Source organism: Ambystoma mexicanum, chromosome 5p, assembly GCF_040938575.1.
Source record: "Ambystoma mexicanum isolate Mex_15411 chromosome 5p, UKY_AmexF1_1, whole genome shotgun sequence".
Classification (NCBI taxonomy): domain Eukaryota; kingdom Metazoa; phylum Chordata; class Amphibia; order Caudata; family Ambystomatidae; genus Ambystoma; species Ambystoma mexicanum.
The window spans coordinates 1,026,172,477-1,026,190,832 of NC_090930.1; the positions used below are offsets into that span (position 1 = coordinate 1,026,172,477).

Sequence of the window (18,356 nt, forward strand, 5' to 3'; positions counted from 1 at the left end):
GGAAAGATCCAGTTCTCCCCTTTCATAGGGCATTACAGAGAACAGTTGAGAAAAACTGGGAAAAACCTGATAGCATTGCTGCAGTAGACAGCAATCTCCCAAAAAAGTACAGAACTTCCACTTCTGACCCAGAATACCAGAGTAGACACCCTACTCCAGAAAGCTTGGTTATTCAGGCAGCTACTACATCCAGGCAGGCAGCATACCCAACCATACATCCGGACAGGGAGGATAAAAAGGTTGATGCCTGGGCTCGTAAAGTTTTTACGTCGTGTAGCATGGCCTTGAAATCTACCAATGTCACCTGTACCCTCGCTAGGTTCACACATACCCCGTGGGAATGCATTTCGGCGGCGACTGAGCATATTCCGGAAGGCGAGGAAAGGGAAGGCTTCCTGAATATAGTCAATGACGGTAAGGAGGCAATGGGGGAATGCCTCCAGTCTGGACTGGATACTGCTGATAGTATTAGCAGGTCCATGGCATCAAGCACAGTGCTTCGCAGATTTGCGTGGTTGAGAAAGTCGGGGTTTGCACCAGATGTACAGACCAGGCTTCTCAACATGCCCGTTGATGGCTCGAGGCTGTTTGGTAGTAAGGCTGATGAGAGCCTCGAAAAACTACAGACCTCGAAAGCGGCAGTAAAGTCCCTTAGTGCCTCCATGCAACAGCCTCAGAAACCCTATTCGGGCTCATCTTCCTGGAGGGGTCGTCCTTTTCGATACTACTCCTCTGTTGGTAGAGGAAGAGGACAGGCTTTTCAAAGGGGCAGAAGAAATGTCACTCGTGGTGGACGAGCAAAGACTACAAAGCCATCTTCAGGAACGGCATCTATGCCCTCATCCGCTCCTGCAGCCACCTCCAAATCTCTCTGAGGTATTATAATACAAAACGCCTGTGGGAGGCAGAATCTCTCAGCATCTGGAAGAATGGCGGGGCATTACTTCAGAAGCATGGGCACTGGAGACGGTAGCTCAATGGTTATTGCCTACCCTTCATAAAAAGAACTCAAGATCATCCACCAGGAGCCAGCTCTACCAAAATTCCAGATCTGCTCCTTTGGCAGGAAATTATAACCCTGCTAGAGAAAGGTGCAATAGAACAGGTACCTGTAGTGGAGAGGAACAAAGGCTGGTACTCCCCCCCCCCCTATTTTCTCATCCCGAAAAAGGACAGAGGATTGAGACCCATCTTGGACTTGAGAAAATTAAACAAATTCCTCAGGAAGGACAGGTTCAAGATGGTAACCCTTTCTCAGATCCTTCAGGCTCTCCAACTCCAAGACTGGTTAGTATCATTGGACCTTCAGGATGCTTATTTTCATGTGACAATCCATCCCAAGCACAGAAAATACCTGAGGTTTGCAGTTGGCGGTTCTCACTATCAGTTTCGAGTTCTGCCATTCGGGCTGACCTCCGCCCCAAGGGTTTTCACCAAACTGATGGCGGTAGTGGCAGCGAGTCTCAGGAGAGGGCGGATTCACGTATACCCCTACCTGGACGACTGGCTAATCAGAGCACGTTCTCCAGAACAAGCTCAGGAACACCTGTCGATCACCTGCCACTTCCTCCACAACCTGGGCCTCTCCCTCAATTTCAAGAAGTCCCACATGATACCATCCCAAACAACTACAATTTATCGGAGCAGTCTTGGACACTTCCTCGGGGAAAGCCTCGCCACCCGAGGTGAGAGCTCTCCACATCCAGCAGATGGTAACAAAATTCCAAAAAGCCCAGCATCTACCGGCCTTCAATTTCCTGAGGTTGCTCGGCCTCATGGCATCCTGCATTATTCTGGTGCCAGAGGCCAGATTGAGAATGAGATCCCTCCAATGGGTCGTCAGAACTCAGTGGTCCCAATTCTCGGGGAATATGTCAGATCTTCTGCAAGTCCCGAGCGCAGTTGCTCAGGATCTATCATGGTGGGCTTGCAACCACAACATCCTCAAGGGAGAATCTTTTTGGCAACCATGGCCGGAGATAACAGTAGTGACGGACGTCCCACTCACGGGGTGGGGAGCACACACCAACGATCTGACAAACAGTGGACGTTGGTCTCCATCGGAGTCCAGACTACACATCAACTTTTTGGAGCTGAGGGCAATCAGTCTAGCTCTGAAGGCCTTCCTGCCCTCCATACAGAGAAAGAATGTCCTGATAATGACAGACAACACAGTGGCCATGTACTGCCTCAACAAAAGAGGAGGCGTAGGATCACTACCTCTGTGCAGAGAAGCGAAGCAGCTCTGGTTCTGGGCAATACAGGAAGGAATCTCTATATCGGCAGTTCAACTAGCCGGAGAGCAGAACATGGCAGCAGATGCTCTGAGCAGGCAGAGCACAGTCTCCGATGAGTGGGAGTTAGCTCAGGAAGTCCTTCTAGAGATCTTTGCCCTTTGGGGAACCCCTCAAGTGGATCTGTTCGCAACCTCGGTAAACCGGAAGTGCGATCAGTATTGCTCAAGGGAATTTCCTCCGAGAGGAGCTGTAGAAGACGCATTCGTAGTGGATTGGGATTTTCCCCTGCTGTACGCATTTCCTCCAGTCCCCGTGATTCCTCAAGTAATCAGGAGGTTGAGAAAGTTCAGGAAAACCATGATCCTAATTGCCCCGGATTGGGCCAGGAGGACGTGGTACCCGGACCTTCTGGATATGTCCATCTGCCCTCCAATACGTCTTCCACAAAGAGAGGATCTTCTCTCGCAAGAGGAAGGTCGGGTTCTCCATCCAGAGGTCAACACGCACAACCTTGATGCATGGTTTCTGAGAGGTTGAGATACAAGGATTCGGATCTTCCGGATGACATAATGGAGATTTTGCTTTCGGCCAGGAGGCCAGCAACAAAATCTTTGTACCGGTGTCGTTGGAATAAATTCAGTAACTGGTGCAAGGATAGAGATGTGGACCCTTTTCAATGTGGCACACCAATGGTGCTTTCTTTCCTGTTACATCTAGCCAATCTGGGGCTCCAGATCGGAACAATCAAAGGATACCTTGCTGCGCTGTCCATTTTTAACTGCTCCTCGGAAGAGGTCTCTTACTTTAAAATACCATTAATAATGCAGTTCTTAAAAGGACTTACAAATGTATATCCACCAATACCATTTAATGTTCCAACCTGGGATTTGAATTTAGTTCTTAAATTCCTAACATGTATACCATTTGAACCTCTGCACTCATGTCCATTGAGGCTTTTAACGCTAAGTAATGTCCTTCTTGTGGCATTAACATCAGCCCGCAGGGTTAGTGAACTACAGGCTCTCTCATGTAAACCTCCATACACCACTTTTTATAAAGACAAAGTGATTCTGAAAGTAAAACCATCTTTCTTACCGAAAGTAGTTTCCGACTTCCATTTGTCGCAGAAAATTGTTTTACCAACATTCTATCCTCCTCCTCATTTGGGTAAAGAAAAGGAGAAGTTACATAGGCTGGACCCCAAGAGGCCTCTCAGTTTTAACATTGCAAGAATGTCAAAATTACGTCAAGACGACCAACTTTTTGTGGGATACACAGGTCGTAAATTGGGCTTAGCAGTGACAAAACAAACCATATCCCGCTGGATTATTCTAGCTATATTGGAATGCTACAGATTAGCAGGAAAAGACCCACCGGATGGGTTATGTGCTACTTCGGCGGCTTTGAAGAGGGGAGTTCATGCAAAAGATATTTGCTCAGCTGCAACATGGGCATCAATGCATACCTTCATCAAACATTACTGCTTAGATGCCTCATCCTCAAATGAGGGACTTTTTGCCAGAGCAGTACTTCACTCTGTACATGAAAACAAAAGCTAGCACTCCCACCTCCAAATTGGTCACTGCTATGGGAATCTATCACAAGATGAGGAATACGTGGGAGGACACAATCCATTCAAAGAACAAGTTACTTACCAACTGTAACGTCCTTTCGACTGGATGTTCCTCCCACGTATTCCTCATCGACCCTACCCCGCAGTATAGTTCATATTTTCTTACAATTTCCTCTCACGATGGGCCTATCAGTCACAGCATACACCTAGATGTTCCACGAGTATTTCATCGAAAAAACAGAACTGAAGCCAACGGGCGTGGCTTGAGCCATTTATACTATCGGTGACGTCGACACGGTACGGAGCCCGTCAAGGGACATTCGACGCCACAACCTCGAGCACAGCGCCCTCTGCCGAAATTCTTTTTCCGATGCAGCGAAGCTGGCGAAACAAATTATCACAAGATGAGGAATACGTGGGAGGAACATCCAGTCGAAAGAACGTTACAGTTGGTATGTAACTTGTTCTTCTCGCAGACCCCATAGATGACATGACAACTCTACAAACTACCAGCCTACTTCGAACATCCCTTATCTGGCTAAACTCCTAGAAAACTACATATATGGACGCATCCTTACACCTGTGAAAACCAGCCACCTATTGGATGAGGCACAAGTAGGCTTCAGGTCTCTAAGAAGAAATGAATCAGCACTACTCTTCATCTGGGACAACCTTATAATGAACTCAGATTCCAACATTACCTCCGCCCTCATACTGCTAAGCCATTTGACAGTCTTTGACACATTCGGCCATACAACCCTCATCAAAAGAATGGGAGAAATGGGGATAATCAACACTGTACTACAATGAATACAATCCTTCCTGACAGAATGAAAATTAACTAATTTCCACAATTCAAATAAACACCACACAATCATCTGTGGGGTTCGACAAGGCTCATCACTCTCACCACTGCTCTTCAACATTTCCATGACTCCGCCCATTAAAGGGCATGGACTAACATGCTACAGCTACGCAGACCACACTCAAACCATCTACAAAATCAACACCAGCGAAGACCTAGACCAAATACCAACTACCTCTCATAAATCAACAGATCGTTGAGCAGTCAGCAACAGCCTTAAATTCAACCCGGACAAAACCTGAAATGATGATCATTCCAAAATAACCCTCACATCCAACAGCATATCCCAAGCCCTCCCAAAATGGGAAACACATCAAATATCTCAAAATCCTGTTATTCTGATGGACAACGACCTAACACTAGGACCCCATGTAAACACAGTAGTGAAGAAATCCTTCTTCCATGTAAGCACCATCAAGCGGACCCTTTCTCACCTTCCCTCACAGAACACTCACAATCACATCTATAGTCATGTCAAGCAAACAGCATCTACCTAAAAATGCCTGACCTCATAAAAAAAACTGTAACGGTTACAGAAAGCAGCAGCAAGACTCCTCCTCAGACTCAGCAACACATCACGCCAGCACTAAGATCCCTACACTGGCTACCAGTCAAGAACAAGATCGACTTCAAAACACTCTGCATTGCACACAAAGCAATTCACGGGGAAGTAGCAGAATTCTCGCAAGAATTAATCTCCATATGAGCCAAAAAGAACCCTGAGGTCCATCAACGACACTCACCTAGTGCCCAAGCAGTACTCGAGTGTCAAATACGGTAGATCAGCCTTTTCATACATCTCAACAAGACTCTTGAACCCACTCGGCAAGGAAATACACACAATGAAGGAACACCTGACCTTCAGGAAAGCACAAAATTAATGGCTCTTTGACCTGCCAGCCTAGAAAAGCAAACCATGGTCAAAGAGAAACACCCAACCTCAATGCAAGGGATATACCCTGACGTACAGGATCCGGCACAGGTTTTTTTAAGCAAAGGAATGACCTAGCATCACTATCCCCCACAAATGTTCTTGATCTGAAAAGCCAAGCAATCAAACGATAACGGTGCAAGTATTACTCCTAAAACTAACACCACTAAAACTCTCTTCACTCCGGCAGACCTCCACTCATCTACCAAATATGATACTCATACGCGAATACCACAACATCCACAATGACACCAAAATATCTCTTAGAACAAAACATGTTAAAACCACTGCCACATCGCAGATACACAAACCCAATACAGACTCAAACACCCATCAACCCATACCACCTAGAAGCAAACCCATACCCAGTGACCGTTTCTTCCAAACTGAAACTACCAACAAAGCAACAAATCACTCTTGCGCTTTGCTTCTCCTCCCACTAACATACCCAAACCTCCCCTCTTTCTTTCTAGAGCCGCCTGAGCACCTTAAGACCATGGAAATGGCAGTAGTGCGCGTTATAAATCACATTAATATAACACTGGTGAATCTTCTGCAGGCCATCAAGCACGTTTGTCAAAGAATAATATTGACATTCAAACCAAATGGTGTTAAAATGCATCATTCCTTGCCTTACTGCCATGGTTACGGGAAACAAGAGGTTACTGCACATTCAGGTTAAAAACGTGTAGATATTCACATTCATATGTAATTGCATGATAATGTCTAGTAGAGATGGATCAATTCCCATGGACTCTTGAATAGACCATAATGTTGCTCTGTTGATGCAATCAAAAACAGACACGTCCATGAAGGTCGGGTACAAGAAAAAATATTTCGTGACCTAGTATTTACTACCTTTGGGATACAGAACACATCTTCTGGAATTCCGTTACCTTTTTTAAAACCATGTTGATGATCCACCAATAGTTCTGTCATTAATCAATTTTTGCTTGTGGTCATCGTCATTTTACCAAATATTTTAACCAATAAGTCCACCAACGATATGGGACACAGGTTAGACACTATGTGTCATCCTTCTTGAACACATGGACTATCGCAGATGGCTTTCAGTTGTTAGGAACATGGCTTGTTAACAAAACTACATTGAACATATTTGTTAATGTGGGGCCCACAGTTGTTCATATGATTTACACAGATCAAGAGAACTTTCATTGTTCACTCGAGTCTCAAGGACGCTGGTTATTTTGTACACTGTAATTGCTACGCAATGTTGAAGAATCTTTGATGAGGGGAATACAGATCATCTCTTCTTTTCCAACATCTTAAAAAGGCCAGAAAGAGTATGACAGGCTTCTTAAAACACATCTCTACTTTCTTTGATAACCAATAATCCTGTCTTAGTCCAACTTTTCTATTGGTCACTGTACTTTTGTAGTTCCACTTCTTTTGTATGATAACATCCCAATTAGATGAAGTAGCTTTCACAGAACTTGGCAGGTCTTCCTTAGTGAGCCTACTTCTTTTATCAAACAAGGCTTTTATAGGCACGTTACCGTTTGAGGTGAACAAGAGAAAACATGCTACTTTATTTGTTATCCCTTCAAATGAGATGACATGTACAAAGGTTGAAATTAATATTCATGGAGCTCCGGGATGTCTGGGTTTTCCTGTGACCAGGAGTTCCTTACCATGACCCTGGAACAATTAGTCCAGTCTCATGAATTAGCTCTCAGGACAGCGTAGGTTTAATGGAGAACGAGCAACACAAGAATATTAAAGTTAATGGAGATTGAAAAATTGTACTTTTGTAATTTTGTGTACAGTACCCATAACCCATCATGCTTTAAATGACTTGTAGAGGTTTCCAAATGCACCTTTTTTCAAATGTTTTACGTACATGACGTGAATGTCTGATAGGTGTATTTATGTAGCATCAGTTGGTTTAGGGAGCCAAAAGTAGCTCCTGGTAGCCGTTGATGCCAAGCTAACCAGGTACTTGTAGGCTATATCCACGAGCTAAACGGCTCCCAGCAATTTTGAACCATGTGAATAACTCTATACATGCCTCATCACAGGACTACGACAATTTAACCATGTCAACCCCCCCATCCTTAAGCAAATGCACTTGCTGACCCTTTAAGCACAAATCATATTCAAGACAGCATAAATCACCTACAATGCAGCTGCAATCAAAACATCACTATCGAGAAACTCACCATTTCCAGATGTCAACGCACCACTGGAACCCATGACATTTCCGGACTGAGAACAAAAAAACGACAAGAGGGGAACATAGTGAAGTCATTTTCCTGCTGTGTACCCTGTTACTGGAGCAAGTTACCAATGCATATAAGATTTTCCCCTTCCATTCCACACTTCAGGAAGGACCTGAAGCCCTTACTCTTCAATGAACATCTCACCAAATTGTGGAAAGGGGAGGCAATCATTAACAGATGCGTGATGGAACTATATAATGGTTAACGCGTTGTAAGAATTAAAGTCGATTTTTAAATTCCAGAAATAAAGGTTGGTTTAACCAGCTACGCCCCTTGCCACATACAAGTGTGCGCAGGAGCTGACAGTCGTGACCAGAAGACGGAAGTAGTGGGCCTGTAAGGTAAGTGTAAATGTGTGTGTCTGTTGTGAAGAGTCAGCAATGAGGCAACACAAGGTGTTCATGATTTGAAACAAAGGCTTTTATTAAATGAAAAGAGGTTAGGTGCATGCCTTTCTAGCCCTATTCTAAAGATGATTTTCCCTACCTAGAAAGCTGCGTGATGGAACTATATAATGGTTAACGCGTTGTAAGAATTAAAGTCGATTTTTAAATTCCAGAAATAAAGGTTGGTTTAACCAGCTACGCCCCTTGCCACATACAAGTGTGCGCAGGAGCTGACAGTCGTGACCAGAAGACGGAAGTAGTGGGCCTGTAAGGTAAGTGTAAATGTGTGTGTCTGTTGTGAAGAGTCAGCAATGAGGCAACACAAGGTGTTCATGATTTGAAACAAAGGCTTTTATTAAATGAAAAGAGGTTAGGTGCATGCCTTTCTAGCCCTATTCTAAAGATGATTTTCCCTACCTAGAAAGCTGAACTAAGGATCTGTATGTGTCAGGAAAGTCTATAAATAATAATCTGTTCTTGTGTGCAAAACGTCCTCACACTACAAACTGAATAACAAAGGGTGCAAGGAAATGTCTTTGACTTGATGATGGCAAAAGTGTTAAAAAACCAAAAATAATAACTCCCAACAATAATGTGCTCCAAGGTAAAAGATTCTTGGATTTAGGGGATGTCTCCCTTCCGCTATATTCTTCAAACGGGATTGATTGCAAAAGGGTTCTTTTAAGTAACAGTTCCTTTAGATCTCTAACGAAAATGTTATCCAAAGTAAAAGACCCTTGGACCCAGAGGATGTATCTCTTCCCCTAGATTCTTCAAATAGGTTTGCAAATGTGGCCTTGTAAGTAACCGTTCCTTTTAGACCTGCTTTGTACTCACAACGTTCTTATTCAAGCAATAAAGTTCAGTATAAATCTTTATATGAAACTTCTTCTGGCTTTGTTGATAACCTGCCATACTCGCCTGTTAAGACTTCTTTGTAGGCTTGTAGATTACCTGGTATGCTCTCCAGGAATCGGAACACAACTTCAATTGACTGGAATAGTCAACTGCCAGAACTGTCTAAATGCCTCTGATTTCTTTAGTTATATCAAATTAGTATATACTGTGAGGTGCTTGGTATATTTATCTTTGACAATGCTTGTTTAAACTTCTCCCCCACATTGACATTGAACGCATTTGTATTGTGTTGAGGATTTGCCTTTGGACTTTGTCTTAACAGCATTCAAACATTCTTCTTACTTTGCAGGATTTTGTAACTTTTGGGTATTGCCCACATTAGCAATGTTGTACCCTTCAAACAATCTGTGTCCTTGCGTTTGCCGGAACACCCTGGGGTCCCCAGCTGCTTTGGGCAGACTCACCAGGCTTTTCCAGCATTTCCAATATTTTTTGCACCTCTGCGGGACGGCTCCTCCATCCACTCTGCATTGCAAACAGTGCAGACATTCTCCAAGCATTTTACGTGGCTCTGCTGTGACTCTCTGGTTTCCCTTTTCGGAAATGAAGAGTGCTGCTTCAGCGAGCGGTCTCACTTCCTGGAACTCCAGCACTGCTCCTCTTGTCTCCATGACCCTCTTGGCTTGCATGTGCCTTCTCTTCTTTCGCTCCGGTGTCCTTCTCCATGTACACAAGTCCCGACCTGCGACTTAACGTCCTTTCCTGTATGGCTCACTCCCATAGTGTGCTTTCCATCTTTAAATATTTCACGCACTGTAGGTATGGAAAAAACAACTAGTCTGCAGATGGCACTGTGAGTTTCTGTTACTCTGCACACACTCCTTACTCCTCTTCTTCGTTTCAGTATTTGAGTGATTTTGGGAGTTGGAGTCCATGGATGACATTGGAGTCTTAACTCCTATTTGGTTTTCCATCAGGATTTCAGATAAAGGCATGTCAGAAAAAGGTGTTGCATATGTTTTAAGTCTTAAGGCGTTTTTCTTAGGTTTCTTACATAAAGAAATATTAGAAAAAGATGGTATGTAAGTGTTGATTCTTACATGATTTTTCTTTGGGATTTTACGTAAGGGTATACCTGAAGCAAAGGGTACCAAATGTGAGTTGGTGGTGTTTAGGTCAAAGGTGGAGTTTTGACTGTAGAAGCTCAGAGAAGAGGGTTCTTGATGTTCTCTATCGGGGGGGAACCATTAACTGACAACAGGCCATTAAGGTCTTGGGTGTCGAATGGTCTTCTTCATGGGAAAGGGGGGAATACTGCGTCTTCTCCAGCAAAGTCACCATATATCCCTGGTAGTTGTCTCTTCCCATGTAGTCCTCCCTCATATTACCGCCCCCACAGTCAGGATAAGGAAGCGGCTGCCCTCCCCTGGCCACATGGGAGGAGGTTACAGCCGGGGAAACAGTGATGACTTCACTGGATTCATCACACTGTGTGGGAGTTGAAGGGGAATGTCCATGGTGTAAAAAGGAGGGGGCAGGGGAATGTCTGTATCGTCGGAGGGAGGGGGCGAGGAGCAAAGGGATATGGGGAGCAGGTAGGTGTCATTTTGTTTGTGTGTGTCTATGGGGAGCAGAGGGTGAATGTTTTTTTGCGGGCAAGGGAGGGAGCTGGGAGAGTAAGAGTGGTCCGGGGATAAAATCCCCCAATTTTAAAGTAATTCCCTGCAGCACGGGAGAGGGTTTGGATTGGGGCAGGCGGGAATCGACTGGCAGGTGGGTTCGGAGGATGAAACCCCTCAAATCATCATAATGCTGCATTTGAATGCTGCACAAAATCAGTCAGAAAGTCCAGTCTTTTTTGTGTGCAGCCTTCAATATGCGGGATTATCACATAGAACCAGTTAATGATAGAAGAAAAACACAAGTGTGAAGCGGTTAGGTCTGGCGAATTGTATCTTGTGAATTACACTAGAAATTAATGTCTTTCATGTGAGACTGGTTGGCTGCATCCAACTCTTAATCATATACCTTGCTACAGGGTTTGGTCTTTGAAGGTTAGACGTTGAAACAGTCTGGACAAAATAGCCCAGATATTTCGGATCTGCAGCAGGGATATGTGTGCGCAACTAGTTACTACAGGAATCATATTTACAGGAGATGAATCGGAAATACATTAGTCCTAAGGACTGATGACTACACTCAACAGTTTCACACACCTAACAAAGGGAAAACGGCCAGAGTGATGATGTAATTACACTAGGCTTTCCTTTTTATTGTTGAAGATGCCAAAAAAGATAAGGAGGGAATAAATGTACTGGTAAGGGAAACGTTATATTTACAATAAGCCTTACATATGAGCATCTTTTTTATACCAAACTCTGTAAAATAAGCCCTAACGTTAGACTTTTAAAATGTCCTCAAAATGTTTGCAGAAGGGGAGTGGATAAAAGAGGAGGACCTGAATTTAGCTATGAACTATGATACATTCTGATCATCCAGGGTAATTGAGGCATTAGTCAGACTCAACAACAAGCTAAAGGCACACTCTTGAAAGGTCTCACTCAGACAAAGAACTTTACTCCCTTTTCCCACATACATTAGACCCACTTTAGAATAAATCACATTTTTCTTTGTGTGTGTACTCGGCAAAATAGTAGTGGATGCAGTTCCAGTAACCTTTTCTATCCATGGTATGGAAGTTTCCCTGGATCTGGGGTACAGAAACGGTCTGCCATGAGGGTGGGGAGTGGATGCAGCAGTACCTAAGCGTTTACGATGCAGTTAGGCAGTATCTTGATCTGAATTTCCAGACGAATCATCTGTAGGAAATCCCTAGGTTTCCAAGAAAGCTGCAAACAAGGTAACACTTATTTCCTTAGAGTCCTTATAGTTTTCAGGAATGTTTCTAACAGTATGTGACGTGAAAGACTTGCGCTCAGCTGATGACTGATATGAAATGCTCTATAGACGCACATTTTGGCACTTGTTAATACTAAACTGTTTTTTTTTAAATAATTGTATTAATTATTCCAACAAACAATACAAACCAAACTTACAGTGCATATAATGATATCTTAAATATACATTGCTTCATCATGTCCACCGCTTCTCCCTTGCCCCCCCCCTCTTTTGAGCCTACTTCCTCTCATGTTCTGTTTCTGCACCTTGTGATTGGGATTCCTCTTCCATGATTTCCGTTGGGTCTCGCATTGGCCCAAATAACTCTGCTATTAGTAGTTTCCAGGCCATCAGGGTCTCTGTTTCCTCCTCCTCCCCCGACATTGCTTGCTTCTTGCCATACCGTGGTTTCTGCTTCAGCCCATTTCTGTAGATCTTTCCACCATACTTATAGTCGTGGTCTATGGCATGCCTTCCACCCCATAGCAATTCTCCTCTTTGTGAGTGCATACGCTAAGTCTTTTAGTTTGCTCACATGCTTGTTTACGTGGTCTAGGAAACCCTCCTATCAAGGAGATCCACACTCTGCCCACCACAATCTTGGTGCCTTTTTCCGCTAGCCTGTGTGCCACTTCACCACAAAATCGCTCAATGACGGGGCATGACCAGAACATAAGCACCATTCCGGCATTCTCCTCATCACATTTGGGACATGCTTGTCGTCTTGCATTTTTGAATTTAGCTATTCTCTGGGGTGTCATATACACCCTATGTGTAATGTATAATTGCATCTGTTGTAGTCTTGCGTTCCTTGACACCTTTTTGTGATACCCTTGGGCTCGTTCCCACATCCCATCACTTATTGGGGCTCCCACTTCCGACTCCCAGTCCCGTCTCAGTTGTGCCACTTCCTTTCCCACTTTGGACATCATCAACTCATATATTCTAGATCTCTCATGTCCCCCCTCTGCTATGTCCTATATTGTATCTATGGTGGCGTCTGGTTCTTCTCCTAGTACTACTTCAGACCATGTCTCCTTGATTCTCCGCACCACTCTATGATATGTGATATACTGGCCTGTGTGTAACCTGGTTTCCTCCCCCAACACTTCGAAGTCTATTATAGTCCCCTCTTGCCATATATCACCCATTGTTACTATCCCCACCGGTTCCCAGTGTTTCCTGATCATCATCCTTAGTTGCTTTTCTTTACCCGCCAGCGCCACTAATGGTACCTGCTGGGAACAAGGGAATGGGTTCTCCATCAACTGGCCTGCCCTGCACCACATCCTCCAGCCAAGTATCACCATCTTTGGACGCCCTTCCATATCTGCCTTGGGCAGCCACATAATTTCCTTTAAGTAGAATGGAGCACAGTCCTGTCGGAACAGCCTGGACTCAGAGGTTGTCTCTTCAGAGAGCCATTTAGCTACATATTGCAGCTGGCTTGCTATGTAATAAATTTCATAGTTTGGCAGTTTTATACCCCCTGTCTCATGTGAGTTTTGTAGCTTCGAGAGGGCCACTCTATTTCTCGTTCCATGCCAAAGGAAGTCCCTGCACATGCCGTCTAACCTAGTAAAGAACCTCCTTGCTATCAGGTATGGTATGTTCCCAAAGCAATTCAAGAGTCTTGGTAGGACCACCATTTTCAACATTGCCCCTCGCCCCATCATTGCCAAAGGTAGCTTCACCCAGAACTTCATGCTGTTTTCAATTTTCTTGATCTTTACCTCTGTATTATACTGATGTTCCTCTTCCACCGTATGGTATATATCTATCCCAAGATATCGAAATGTGCTAACCTCCCATGGTATCTGTAGCACCGGTAGCTGTTTAACGGGATCCCTTTATACCTACCCAGTGGGAATATGCTAGATTTTTGGGGGTTCACAGCTATACCTGACAGCCTTGCATATCTCTCCATCACCTCCAGAGTGTCTGGAGGTTTTCTTCCGGGTATCGTAAATACAGCAATATGTCATCCGCATACAGGGAGATTAAATGTGGTTCCCCTCCCACGGCGATGCCTATTGTGCCGTACTGTTGCCTCAGGTATATCGCCAGGGGTTCCAGGGCCAAAATATACAGCATAGGAGACCACGGACATCCCTGTCTAGTGCCCCTACGTAGTTGCCACCTCTCTGATATCACTTCTCCTGTTTTAACTCTAGCCAACTGCTCACTATATAACATTTTTGCCCACTGCAGAAACCGGGGCCCCATTCCATAACCAGCCAAGGCCGCCATCAACCACGGCCATTTGACCGAGTCAAAGGCCTTTATTGCGTCCAACGATACAATTGCCAATTCGCCTTCGTCCTCACTTACATGCTCAATGACTCGATGGAGTCGCCTAAGATTATTGGATATGTTCCTGTTTGGGACATAGCCAGTCCGGTCGAGGGTGTATTGGTTTACCAATAACCCTCCTCAGTCTGTTTGCCAAGACAGCTGTCAGTATTTTACTGTCCTGATTTAGCATTGATAGGGGCCTGTATGAGCCACAGTTGTGACCATGCTTATTAGGTTTGGGAAGCAGTATAATTATCACTTCTCTGAGGGACTCTGGCAGCCTTCCTACTTCATATGTTTCGTTCAGCATCTCTAAGAGTGGGGGGAGAACCTCTTCCTTATATGTTTTATAAAATTTGCTTTGGAGTCCATCAGTCCCCGGAGTCTTGCTGGTGGGCAACTGCCTCACCACCTCTTCTAATTCCTCTAAAGTGATCGGAGCGTCCAGCTCCTCTCGTTCTTCAGCACTGATCTGCGGTAGTCCTATGTCCTCCAGTGTTTCTGCTATTTCTGTGTGATTGCTCTGCTCCTCATCTCCGTATAGGAGTCTGTAGTACTCTACAAATTCCTGGTTAACTCCTTCCTGGGTATCCACTATGCTCCCATCTTCCCCCGTTATCGTTCTGATTGTGGGCCTGGGGGTCTCACTCTTGTATAGCCATGCCAAGACCCTCCCTGGTTTGTCCCCTCCTGCGTGCTGTCTCTCTATGTACTTTTTATAGTTAAGATTACACAGTCTCTCCGAATGCCCCGCACATCTCTGCTGCAGCCTAAGTATTTTTTCATTGTCTTCCTTGGTATTACCTCCTCCTCTTAACGCCCTTTCGAGGGGATTGGGTCCTCCGACGTATTCCATATCTATGACAGTAATCACCACAGCTGTGCTGCTTCGGAAAATCTTGCGGCGTCTGCGTCGATGACGTCGATACGCCGCCCTCGAGGACCTCCTCCGACGGCCGACGTCACTGGATGTTATAAGTAGGAAGCACGACGCCCGTAGCCTCAGTTCCGTTTTTTCCATGAACGTGTTCGCTTCGGAGATCTCGGCGCGCCTCGGCTCTGGAGTTTCTGTTCTTTCGGTTCTTCGAGCCTGTTTTTTTGTGAAGTAAAAGTCCTTCGAGATGTCTACCTTTTCTTCCACCCCGCGTCCGGGCTTCAAGAAGTGCGGGGACTGTGGATCCAAGATGTCGGTGATGGACTCGCACGACGCCTGCCTCCGTAGCCTCAGGGAGGCCCATGACACGAATGATTGTGTCGACTGCCAGTCGCTTACGTCCAAAGCCTTGCGGGAGCGCAAGAAGAAACTGTCGGTCGGTAAGGTGTCCAAGCCCCGAAAGTCGAGGTCCGCGGCGCTTTCGACGGACGATTCAAGGGCGACTCTCCGCATCGTCGTCGGAAGTCCAGTGGGTCTCGGTCCCGGAGTGGGTCCCGCCACTCCTCTGCCTCTTTGAGGCACTCCCGGAAGCACCATCATTGGTCGCCTTCCCCGTCCTCATCCGAGGACTGCACCCGTCGGCGGGTCGCTTATCCCACCAAGCTAGCCCCCAAACACTGGAACACCCTACCCACCACCATCAAAAAAGCATCCTCCTTCACGATCTTTAAGAAACAGCTAAAAACCTGGTTATTCAACCAATATTAGCACCCAAAGATAGGTCCCCTCCCACCGGATACTGCTGTGAATACCTAGGCCACTGTATATTTTTGTGAATATGTTTGTAACCTATATCATGTAAAGCAACTAATGTAATGTATGAATATGACTAATTCCTAAGGCATCTTATATCCTCGCCGTGACACCTGAGGGTCTGGGCGTGTAACAAATAAATAAAATAAAATAAAATAAATAAAATAAAGCATGCGACGCCGGAGGAATGGGCTTCCTTCGGTAAGAAAATGCTAGCGATTCTCGAATTGCAGGGCACTGGTCCGTCCGCGCCTCCGAGTGGGGTCGGTCGTGATCGGACTAGAGACACAGCTCGTAAGCCTTCGGGCTCGGGTGGTCGGCATGATTCGCGGGAGTGGTCCTGCTCGGACAAGGGGAATCGTTCTAGTCATGCCCGTTCCAGGTCCCGGTCCTCGACACGCTCGAGGCCGTGTGAGCCTGTGATGTCTTCGAGGAAGATTTCGACGCCTGTGGCACCGAGGTCGTTGAGGGACTCTCTCGAGGCTTCGCCTCTGAGGAAGTCGTCAATGCCATCGGCGCCCAGGATGTCGAGGGACAAGCTCGGGGCTCTGCCCTCGAGGCCTGTGTCGACGCCGTTGATGCTGTTGGCACCGCGTTCGGCGTCAACGCCGATTCACTCGACGCCCTAGACGCCTTTCGAGGCTGTTTCAACGGGGGTACCCCGGGCCACGGTGGAACCCCCTAGAAAGGCTCTGGCCAAGGTCAAGCATGGCTTTGTTCCCCATTATGTGCCCACATTCCACCATCTTGAGTACATTTCGGAGGTGGATGAGGGCTCTGATGATGGCATGGTTCCTGATACGGTGCCAGATGAGATTTTCTCGGGCCATAGGCAGATTGCGGACCTGCGTCAGTCCCTGCACGACGCCAGTGGTCTGGACACCTCTCCGGAGGTGGAGTTTGTAGGCCTGAGCCTGGCACCCATGCCGACTCCTCGTACCGGCACCTTATGTCTAGGGTCACCGAGTACTTGGGGTGGTCTGCTCCCCCAGGGGATTTTCTTCCGGATGACCTCACGGATATCCTCGACCAAGGTCCACCAACTGACCCGGTACTGCCGTTCCATATGGCTCTACAGAGGAGGGTGGCGGCGGCTTGGACTGCTCCGGAGAGTCTCCCGGCAGTGGGCAAGTCTTTGCTGCAAAAATACCGCCCAGCCAGTAGCGACCCCTGCTACTTGACCAAGCACCCCACTCCAGAGAGTTTGGTGGTGCAGGCGGCTACGGCCCCAGCAAAGCAGGCATCGTATCCTACCTACCCTCCTGATAGGGACGACAAGCGTTTTGATGGTTGGGCGAAGAAAGTGTTTTCTTCAGGGGGTATGGCTCTTCAGGCGGCCAACTCTGTATGTGCCTTGTCACGTTTCATGCACACTTTGTGGAACTGTATTTTCTTAGCGGCTGAACATATTCCCGAAGGGGATGAACGGGATGGTTTTCTTGCTATGGTCCAGGATGGCAAGGATGCCATGTGTGAGGCCGTTCAGTCGGGTTTGGACATGGCAGATTGCGTCAGCCGGTCCATGGTCGCGAGCACAGTAATACGCAGGTTTGCGTGGTTGCGGAAGTCAGGGTTTGCTCCTGATGTGCAGGTCCGGCTCCTGACGAGAGCCTTGAGAGGTTGCAGACCTCCAAAGCTGCAGCAAAGTCGTTGGGCGCTGCAGTTCACCAACCTCCGCCTTTTCGTCCTAGGGGACAGCAATGGAGGGGAGGTTCCTTTCGTTATTACTCATCCTTTGGTAAAGCGAGAGGAGCTGGCAGTCAAAGGGGCCACCGTAGGAGTGCCAGAGGTGGAAAGCAGGGTACTTGAGGTGCCAAGGCCGCTCGGGCTGTTGCCTCTTTGCCCTCAGGCAACGCCGCAGCCGCTTCAGCTCAGTCATGAGGCCATGTCCCATGGTTCGCCGGTTGGGGGAAGGCTGGCGCAGCATCTTGTCGAATGGCGTGCCATTACTTCAGATGTGTGGGTTCTGGAGATCATAGCCCACGGCTACTGTCTTCCCTTTCGGCAGAGGCCTCATGACAATCCACCGGGGAATCTCGTTGCAGAGTCCGTATCCGCTCCTTGTGCACGAGGTTCAAGCCTTGCTGGAGAAAGGCGCCATAGAACTGGTGCCTGTAGCGGAGAGGAACAAGGGATGGTATTCCCCTTATTTTTTGATTTCCGAGAAAGACAGGGGATTGAAACCCATCATGGACTTGCGCGGTTTGAAAAAACTCCTCAGGAAGGACAAGTTCAAGATGGTTACTCTTTCTCAAGTCCTCCAGGCCCTTCAACTTCAGGACTGGTTGGTGTCTCTCGACCTCAAGGACGCTTATTTTCATGTGCCGATCCGTCCAAAGCAGAAGAAGTACCTGAGGTTCGCGGTTGGCGACTCGCACTTTCAGTT

General features: G+C 46.5%; 1 protein-coding gene across 5 annotated transcripts in view; it reads left to right on the forward strand.

Annotated features, from left to right (window-relative positions):
* The window catches only part of ACD (ACD shelterin complex subunit and telomerase recruitment factor), a 1,158,043-nt gene that overhangs the window by 69,093 nt on the left and 1,070,594 nt on the right, over nt 1-18,356 (forward strand). Inside the window, exons 2-3 of one of the 5 annotated variants that reach the window (XM_069613507.1) lie at nt 8,089-8,187; nt 8,406-8,504. The exons of 3 other annotated variants lie outside the window; for them this stretch is intronic. The gene's annotated coding sequence lies outside the window, so the exon portion shown is untranslated. Of the gene's footprint in view, nt 1-8,088; nt 8,505-18,356 lie in introns of all 5 variants that reach the window. One more of the 5 variants, XM_069613511.1, reaches the window with a different exon arrangement.